At 35.9% G+C, this 9,760-nt stretch overlaps 1 long non-coding RNA gene across 3 annotated transcripts; it reads left to right on the plus strand.

Annotated features, from left to right (window-relative positions):
- The first annotated feature begins 676 nt into the window (after positions 1–676).
- On the plus strand, positions 677–2,913 carry LOC145937101 (uncharacterized). 3 transcript variants are annotated; one of them, XR_014425480.1, is made up of 4 exons: positions 677–1,510; positions 1,858–1,978; positions 2,056–2,112; positions 2,199–2,913. It is a non-coding gene; the product is annotated as an uncharacterized LOC145937101 (long non-coding RNA). The 3 variants fall into 3 exon arrangements; XR_014425479.1 differs by having other exon boundaries at positions 2,070–2,112; XR_014425481.1 differs by lacking the exon at positions 2,056–2,112 and having other exon boundaries at positions 2,153–2,913.
- Positions 2,914–9,760: the final 6,847 nt, after the last annotated feature.

Genomic DNA, 9,760 nt, shown 5'->3' on the forward strand with positions numbered 1-9,760 from the left:
CAACTTTGGAGTGGTACATTCCGAAATTATTAGTTTACAAGAATATCATACTGTCATCGATCAATCTCAACGTCAAACGACATTGCATTCCGATATCGAATTAAATATAAACCTCTGTAATCATACGACTGCGAATTGCGGTAATGACGGCGAACTCCAATTTTATTAACCACTACCGTTAAAATTACTTCTAATTTTCTTTTCTTTTATTATTTTCAATGCGCTGAAGATGGCCCAAAAAAAGGGATCGAAACGTACGCTTTTGTAAGAGAAAAAACATTTTATAAAAAAATGTTTTAAATTAATATATACTGACATAATTAAATGTGTCTTAGTTTTTATTGAGCGCCCTAACGACCGCGCATAGGCTTGTATTGCCAATATTACCCCATCTTAGTATTTTAAAAAGTGAGCCATGAATAGATTATTGAACTTTTATCATTATTTACATACTCGATAATTTATGAACAGGTCATGAATGCTATGTCATAATTTATTCTCGGATAAATTATACGTCGGGTCAACAATGTCATTGGATAAAATTTGTTACGGTTGACATTGTATCTCCCAAGGCGTAATCTGTATGCGCAAAGCGGATGCTCCGTAGTATGTCGAAGGAGGAGTTTAACGTGATATATGCGATGACCACGAAGCGATCGAGGTCAGTCGGCAAAATAAAGTCGTACAAGCGTTACGTACGTCGCTGTCCCGGGACCCGGCATATATACCGTCGCGCTACATGAAATTGTTCGCGAGTCGCACACCTATAACAACCGTTGATGTAATTAAATCTCGGAGAGTGTCGGGAAAGGTATCGGGCTCGGGCATCTCGTTATCCGTTTTAGTCGCTGTAAGTCTGGTATCGGCTCGAGCAATTGTACTGACGCGCGTAATTCGCTCGAATAGTGAAGCCAGTTATTTGTAAGGCTGGTGCGTTTGCTCTGTTACTATCGAGCCACCGCGTATTGCCGCCGCGCTAAAATTATTAACATTCACTTCGTCATTGCGACGCATACATTACACACGCGCGTTATCGAAATTTCTTAGTGAAAGGAAAAACTTGTTTGTTACGACGAGACGTCGCGTAGCATTGTCCGCGAAGGGTCAATGTCACCCGAACATCAATATAAACACATACTCGGTACCAAATGTATTCGAAATGCTCTATTCAGCAAATATAATTGAATAAATTATTATTTAATTGGAATTCGGTGTGTTGGAGTGTTTGTGATTTTCGGGAATCCTCTTATTATCGCTCAGTCCTTTACTTTCGCTATCCCAACACATTCGTCGTGGCAGGAAGCGTTATATCCGGGAAAGGAACAGCGGAGGATTGAAAGGGGCGCCTGCAACGTGGCGGCAACAGGATTCTTCCTAGCAGAACTAGTGCAGAGCGTTGTCCGTTCAGAGAAACAAGCAATTCTGGCATATTGTCTTCCGGTCAATACCTTGGAGTTTGGAGGTCAAAACTACCTGGCGACCGTGAAGAACCTAAAGTTAAATACTAAAGGTGAGTCAAGTACTCGGAACTAATACTCTCTAAGCCATCGTGGCATAATTTTGGCATATTGTTACGCTGTGTCACAAGTGACCAGTCACAATGTCACTTCTTCGATTTATAAACGTGCCGATTTAAAACCATGGTGACATGGGCAGAAATTGCCAATGCTTTCGGAATTCCATTAATTACCAGTAGGTTTTTATAAAAATTATAATCATTAAAAAAACGAAAGTTTTCAATTTCACTACAATGTGTCACTATGTTCAGCTCAGAACAGTGATAATGTTATTTTCTAGCAGCAAATAAGGTTTTTCATTGTGTTGATCATTATTAATATATGTACGTTTTATTTACAGCTGTAATTGTTGCAAAGCACTAGAAAAATATGAAGGAGACTTTCATGAAAAACTTGGCGAAAATCGAAGAATGCAAGAACAAGAGCAGTGGAAATGATGCTGATGGATTCCAGTCTACTTGGTATTCATACTTTATAAATGCCTATTGTTTTTGATTAAGATTTACGCTTAGGCAGAATCTGAATCAAATTTACCTAGTCTGCTATTTGCAGCGATACTAATTTAACTTTCATTTACTACGATGAAAATACTCGGGTGAGTACAGGTACAGTTTACCAATTTATCTTTATTTTAGATGTGCAGCTTCCAAAATATAATTTTTTAAAATTCTTATTCGTTAGAAATTTATGAAAGTGCCCGAAGATACTTCAAATGCCATTAACTCTAATGAGAGTCTTGGCAGTTTGTGATATTTCGGCTGATATACCTCTAGTGGTATCACTTGACCCAAACTCTGATTCTGCTGAGATCATAATATTATCATCAACCGTTTCGACACCACCACCCAGACCAGCCTCAGCACCCATCAATATAAAAACAACAACAAAACGTCCATGTCAGGAAGATCATTTTTTTAATGAAAGAGGCTCTGGTAAGAAGACGTCAACGGCGCCTCCTTGAAGGCGCTGTGAAAGCTATGGAAAAAATTGCACCTCAACCAGTACCATCTTTCAATTCAGAAGTAGATGCTCCTGATGATTTTTGTTCATTTGTTGCTACCAGACTCTGCAGTATGAAAGAGGAGACTCGTAAAGAGTGTAAAAACGAGATACTTAAAATTTTAACAAAATACTAATTGTAGCTACTCTATCAAAAACCAAATATAAAATGACAACTTTTTTAACTTTAAAAGATTGACATTTTTTAAAATTTGAAGTTTTGCTCTTAGAAGTCACTCTCAAATATTACTAAGATTTCTAAGTTGTGAATTCTAGTTTTATTTCATTTCTTTTAATTATTTGCGTTTAGTTTACATACAGATAATATTTGTTTTTGTATTACTAAGTTTCTAAAGGTTTTGACAAAATACGCATTAAAGCAACTCTATCTCTAACAAAATATAAAAGTTATAAAATATAAAATATTTATTATATATTTGCTCATTTATACTGTTAATTATTATTATATATTTATATGTTATTATTATATATCAACAGGGTAGTTGTAAATTAATCGTCCAAACTAGCCAATAAATTTTGTTTATTTAATACAAATTACGACGTTTCGACCATATGGTTGTGGTCTTTTTCAAGTATGAACTGAAATAATAATTTAATTTAATTTAAACGGTTTGAGTTCAAAAAACGGTAATACAATGGATTTGCTGTAACACTTTGAGTACATACGTTCTTGTTGAAAAACACTTTACATGTTTTAGTTACGAGCTAATTAACATCTTGTCAAATTTTTTAATAAAAGAGAGAAACATTGTATCAGTATAAGACTTTGTCAATAACTGAATATTAAATTAGGAACACAGCTAAACGACCTTTATTATTTTGTCATAGATTTTATTTAAACTATCCGTGTCCTTTTGTAGGTTGATTGTATTATTGAATTTTTTAATATATAACATTTCCGCAATTTCTCTCTTTCTCACATATTTCTCGTTATGTAATATATTAGGTTTTGTCCAATCAAATTCATGTCCAAATTCCAACTTATGTTTACTTATAACGGAATGATTAGTTTCATGCAATTTTATATTGTTAAAATGCTCTCACTCGAGTACGTAAATGCCTTTTTGTTTGGCCAATATATGACGCATTACAATTTTTGCAATCTAATTTATATACAATGTTAGTTCTGTGATCTTTATGTAAACAATCTTTACCACGTTTAATTAATATATTTAGTTTTTTTGTTATTTTATAGACAACGTTAAAGCCTATACACGCAAAACACGGCATAAATCATAGCTCACATCTTTCGCATAAGGTAATGAAATAAAAGACGTCCTGTCAAGTTGTCTACGATTCACATCACTATCAGCATTGTGGTTACAATTTTTTAGTACATTAATTCTTTTTTGTATATGTCGTTTGATGATGTGTTCATACTTGAAAAGGACCACAACCATATGGTCGAAACGTCGTAATTTGTACTAAATAAACAAAATTTATTGGCTAGTTTGGTCGATTAATTTACAACTACCCTGTCGATTAATGTACTAGCGATATAAAAATAACTCATAAAAAAAAATTATTATATATATTATACATTTATTATATATTTATTATATTATATGTTTTTATGTATATGAAAGTTAATATATCTATGAAAAAATAAATATGAAATTTCTTAACTAGCAAATACTAGTATTAGTTTATTTTATTATTGGTTTTGTCATCATCATTAAGAAAGTTTGAGGATGTCATTTAAATTATTATTTGAACTGTTGCAAAGATAGTTTAGGCTTTTATCTACGGGATGCATGGAATTTTATATCAAAGCTAGTGCCAAAATAGTATTTGAATAGAACTGTGATATTTAGTAGGTCTTATTACTTAAGTTCTAAGAAATATTTTTAGTTGGTGTATCAATATTGAAATTACTAAAGTTATAATAAAAAGATAAATCTCTTGAAAAATATATGACTTCTAAATTATATTGCCTTATCACAATATTAACTCAATTATATATGAAGTTTGTTTAACAGTAATTGTTCCGTTAATTTCTCATGTAATTATGTTTAGCTTGATATCTTATGTATATCTCATTGTTCAATCAGTTAACTTTTTTTTGTGTTCTCCCTTTTTCATGAAACTTATTGAGAACATCTAAGGATTCACATTTAGAATCATGTGATTTACACGTGTTGTCTCGACTTGTCCGTGGCACGTGTCTCACACCTGATTCAGGACCCCCCTTTTTTCTCGCTATCGATCAATGTCACGTTTGGTCGATCGTGTTGGCAATTCGCGTTTGGCAGGGAGAAAATTCCGCCTTCCAAGCAAATGCGAGAGCGCTCGCCGCAGAATCGAGCAGCATTCCTTTTGATAGAGCGATCGAAAGACAGTCTCTTCGCTCAATAAAAGTATACATATATTCGCGTACGATAAACCAACCGCTTCTGTATTAAGTGACTCGCGGACATCCGATTGTCAAGCTCAGCGTGATTCAATAAACTTTTATAGTAAAATCTAGTGCAAGTGATTATTGATCTCCTTCCAAAACGCCGTCTCCCCGTCGAGAGAGAATCAGCAGTCAATAACCAAACAGTAATTAATAACATCAATATCTTTCTTAGTACACATTATTTTATATATTTCCCAAAAATAATACATATTACTTAATACATATAATAATACATACATAATATAAACATATATAATAATACATACATAATATAAACATATATAATAATACATACATAATATAAACATATATTATATACATAGGGGAAACCCGTCTATAATGGTCCCCCGGTGTAAAATGGTACCCTGTACTTATTTCTCCGATTAGTATTGTTATCTGCGTGTATAGAATTTTATGTTACTTCTATCTTTGTCCTGCCATCATGTGAACGTTTGTTGAAGCGATTGGATATGTTTAACAATAAGATAAAAAAATTCAATTTCTTAGAGATCTGATATAAGGTAAACTTCCTGTTTTGTTTCATTGTACGTCCTGTGATTAAGTGAGATTCTATATAAAGTTATTATACTAGTAAGATAGTAAGATACAATTTCATGCTATATATTTTAATGAGTTTAAAAAGTCTACAAGATGGCAGTCTCTTTTCGTAGCCTTTTTTTAATAAAAATAGAACAATCGGGGTAAAACAGTCCTTGTTTCTTTTTAAGAAATCACTCTGTCCCAAAAATTTTTAAATGCATTACTCTGCGTTTTTATTGTAAATATAGTACAAAAATGCCTAGAAATCATTCTCGCATAAAATCACAATAAAGTTGAAGCCCAATTAAAATTTCAGTGCTATATTTTGTTAATTTTTTTTGCAACATTAAGTTAATATGCACTATTAGATAAAAATGCTTAAAATACATTTTTTGTTACATAAATTCAAATTATAAATATAATTATTTAATCGAAATTATTACCTGTATCAAAAATATTTTTGGGGAAGCATTTTACTCCAGGGACTGGGGTAAATGGTCACTATGAAGGCATATAGAAAATTTTTAACTGCAGAAAAATTTGAACTAATAAATAATTTGTAATTATTCCACTAAAAAAAGTAAGAAAATGTCTCTTCAATTTTGCAAAGTTTGAGAGAGAAAACAAAATTAATATAGAAATTGCAGCATTTTTTCCTTAAGGTGACAATTTTACCCCAGTCTCCCCTATATAATATAAACATATATATAGTACATCTTTATACATATGAACATATTGTAATACTATATCTTCAGAGGTAGAAAATCTAAATTAATGACAAATAATAATCAGTTTCTATTTCAAGAACTAATCATTCGGTCCTGCCAAGATACTGCTCCTACACCATTAAAATAAGCGCACCATTCGTCTCTTAAAGTTAATGCGTCATTGGTATGACGATTTCCTCCAAGATTACCAAAAAATAAAAATCCTTCAGAAACAGGTTCTTGACGCCACTTTCCAGGTCTAATCCGTCTAGTAATCTCATCTTCATGGTCTATCATGTTAGGAGGAGTGTACAGTGCACGTCCAATAGTGTCACTGCGTAACAAGTTATGTAAGCACAAAATAGCCATGCTTATGTTATGTGCGTTATCTGGATCGTAGCGCATTAAAAAACGAAAAATTTGAAACCTGTTTGCCATAACTCCAAAGGCATGTCTTGCTCGAGACAACCTGAAAGTAAAGGCAAAATTATTATATAGTTCCATTGAATTCATTCACATTACAGAGTTCTGAATTCTGACACCAAGCTTACCTATAGTTAAATATTCGACGATTTTTCTTGTTTCGGAGTTGTTTTTTGGGATTAATATTTTGTTGGTTAACATAAACCCCTCGTCTGCCACAATAATAAATGGAAATGATTTTTGTATGCCAAGAAGAGGTGCTGTGTGGTGGGGGAAAATTTATTATATTTTCTTCTAAATGCCGCTTCAGTGAGCATTTGTTCCACATACTTTTATCTGATATGCGCCCATTAGTGCCCATATCTGCATAGATGATGCGTAGTTGAGGATCCATAACAGTAAGAAAGACAATGTTAAAAGAAACCTTATAATTGTAATATAAAGAGTCTGATTATATATAATGGTAGGGAAATTACAACAGTTTGCCACCCATTGCGCTTATATAGTTGTTGAAGTTTCATCTATCACCATATTCAGCAGCCACAGTTATCCATTCCTTTTTTGCAGATGGGAACCTGAGATACGTGTCCTTTACGACAGTGTACAAAGCTTTACATGTCTCTTTAATAATTCCTAAAATGGTACTTTGACCTATTCGAAAGAGTTAACAATAAGATAATGTACTGTAAGTCCGAAATTAAATATTATATAATATTAAATATATATATATTTGCTTATATATAATTATATAAAGCAAGTACTCAAGAATCCCTACTTCTTAAAAACTTGTAAGTATCTTTGGTATGCTATCCTCTCTAGTGATGAGATTAAGTATCTTACAAGTTCGAATTTTTTTGCATGCTTTCGATGGTTATTTGGAATCTTTTAAGTACTTACGAGAAATTTTACGTTGTATATTATACTACGTAGTATATTTATACTTAAATATATTATTTAAGTATATTAAATATACTTAAATATAGTAATTAAGTATATTAAATATACTTAGGTATATTAAGTATATTAAATGTACTTAAGTATACTACTAATAAATATACTACTTAAGTACTATACTTATATACTTAATATACTTAAGTATATTATTTAAGTATATTAAATGTATACTTAAGTACTGAAGTATATTCATACTTAATCGAAAATTCGAATAAAACTGTTCTAGATTCGAATATTTTGCAAATATATTTTATAAACAAATAATATTTTTCATAAGTATTATTCGAATCCTAGAAAATAAAACTTGACTGTTTGATTCGAACTTTTAAGTACATTGTAACGATGGCATCCTCCATCGTTCCCGATTATCCACCTATCAAAAGGCTGCGTCCGGCAACCATCGGACAGGGCAGCAGGCGCGTAGCGCCTATTTTTTAAACAATTAACAGCCGTTAAAACGGCCTTAAGGGCGGGGAGCGAGTTCGATACCGAGAATTTCCGACGCGCGTCAGAATTTCCTAAATATCGCCTCTCCCACTACAATACCGAATTTCGGTACTGATCTCCCGTATTTCGGATCCGAATAAAAAGCCGGGCCCCGGGACGGAGAGATCAAAATCCTTTTAACTCGGCAAGCAGCTCCGGCATCGCACAGTTAAAACCGTACCGGAATACCGAGTCCGAGGCAGAAGCGTATTCTACATCCGCTGAGATAATCTCAGCACTCCTTATTTTCGATTTTCCGATCCAGAACACATTTCCGGTTTCGAGGTGGAAGAGTACTCCGCTTCTCCCGAGATATTCTCGGGAACCGGAATTCCGTCTTGCAACCACGCTCTCATATACGCATCAGCCAAAAGTGGATAGAGCTCCGCCGCCTGCGCCTAGTTTTCGCGGCAGCCGGTGCGTTCCTAAGACTCAAACTTTCTAACTGCGGACGGCCGTGGCACGCCGATCCACCCCGCGTTGCATTACATTCGCGTACGCGTGAATCATCGCCCGCTCCGTACAAGCGAATTATCGCGCGCCGCCCGCTTTCTCTTCGATATATCAAAGAGAGCGACCGCTCTCTCCCGTTGTTTCCTTTCTTTCATCTCAGAAGTGGGTTAGTCCTCAGTCCTCTCGATCTCGAATTAGCTTTTCCGTTGATGGTCAGGACCAGGAAGCAGATAGCCATGGACCGCAACGCTTTGGAGCAACTCGACCTTAAGCAGCTGCAAGAGGAGGCCGCTAGATTTAGACTTCCTGTAACAGGAGACAGAAACAAATTGATAGATACGATAATGGCTCATTTGGAGAGGAATGCTCCGATGGATCTATTGGGGAGCGATCAACAAGATCCACCATAAGCAGCGACCACAGCGGAACCGCGTGCTCCGTCTGCGAGCGAGGGAGACCAGCCGGTTACTGCAGAGAATCCTGACCTCGGTTACATCAAACATGATGCAGCTCCAGGAGGAGGCACAGCACCGACAGCAGCAGTTCATGCAGCAACAGCAGTTTATGTAGCTAATACAGCTGCTAACGCCTCAGGCAGGCAGTGTTCCGACGGCGTCAACGTCGAGGGAAGCAGCCTTGGCCGAAGGAAGAGGTGAGTCGTTTCCTAATCATGCGGGCTCGTCTCCGAGTTCGGCGTCGACTCCGCTAAGGTCGACCGAAGGCGCTCCATCCAAGAATGCAGTCTCGTGGCTGCCGTCGCAGATTCCGGAATTTGGCGGCTCGGAGGACGAAAATGTGTCCGCTTGGATACAGAGGGTGACCAAGGTCGCGCAGGTCTACGGCGCCTCAGACGGGGTGACGTTATTAGCCGCTTCCAGCAAGTTAGTGAAAGCGGCACGCAGATAGTATGAAATCCAGATCGGTTCAGTGTTGAAATCCTGGGAAGATCTTCGCCAGGAGCTGTCGAGGATCTTCGACCGGAGGATCCCCTTCTACAAAGCAATGCAGAAGATGGAAGCCAGACGATGGAACCAGCACAAAGAGACGTTCGACCAATATGTCATCGACAAGTTGGCACTCATACACCGCCTCGAACTGCCGGTCAAAGATGCCATCAATCTCCTGATCGGCGGCATTATGCAGGGCTCGCTTCGGGCCACCGCTTTGTTCGTATCTTCGGATACCTTAGATGGCTTCCTGGAAAAAATGAGGCATATAACTGAAGGTCTCACGGACTTGGACAAGAAGTCTTCCGCGCCGAG

Source organism: Prenolepis imparis, unplaced genomic scaffold (assembly GCF_030444845.1).
Source record: "Prenolepis imparis isolate NDT839.2.m4 unplaced genomic scaffold, iyPreImpa1.0 SCAF_6, whole genome shotgun sequence".
NCBI classification, from domain to species: Eukaryota; Metazoa; Arthropoda; class Insecta; order Hymenoptera; family Formicidae; genus Prenolepis; species Prenolepis imparis.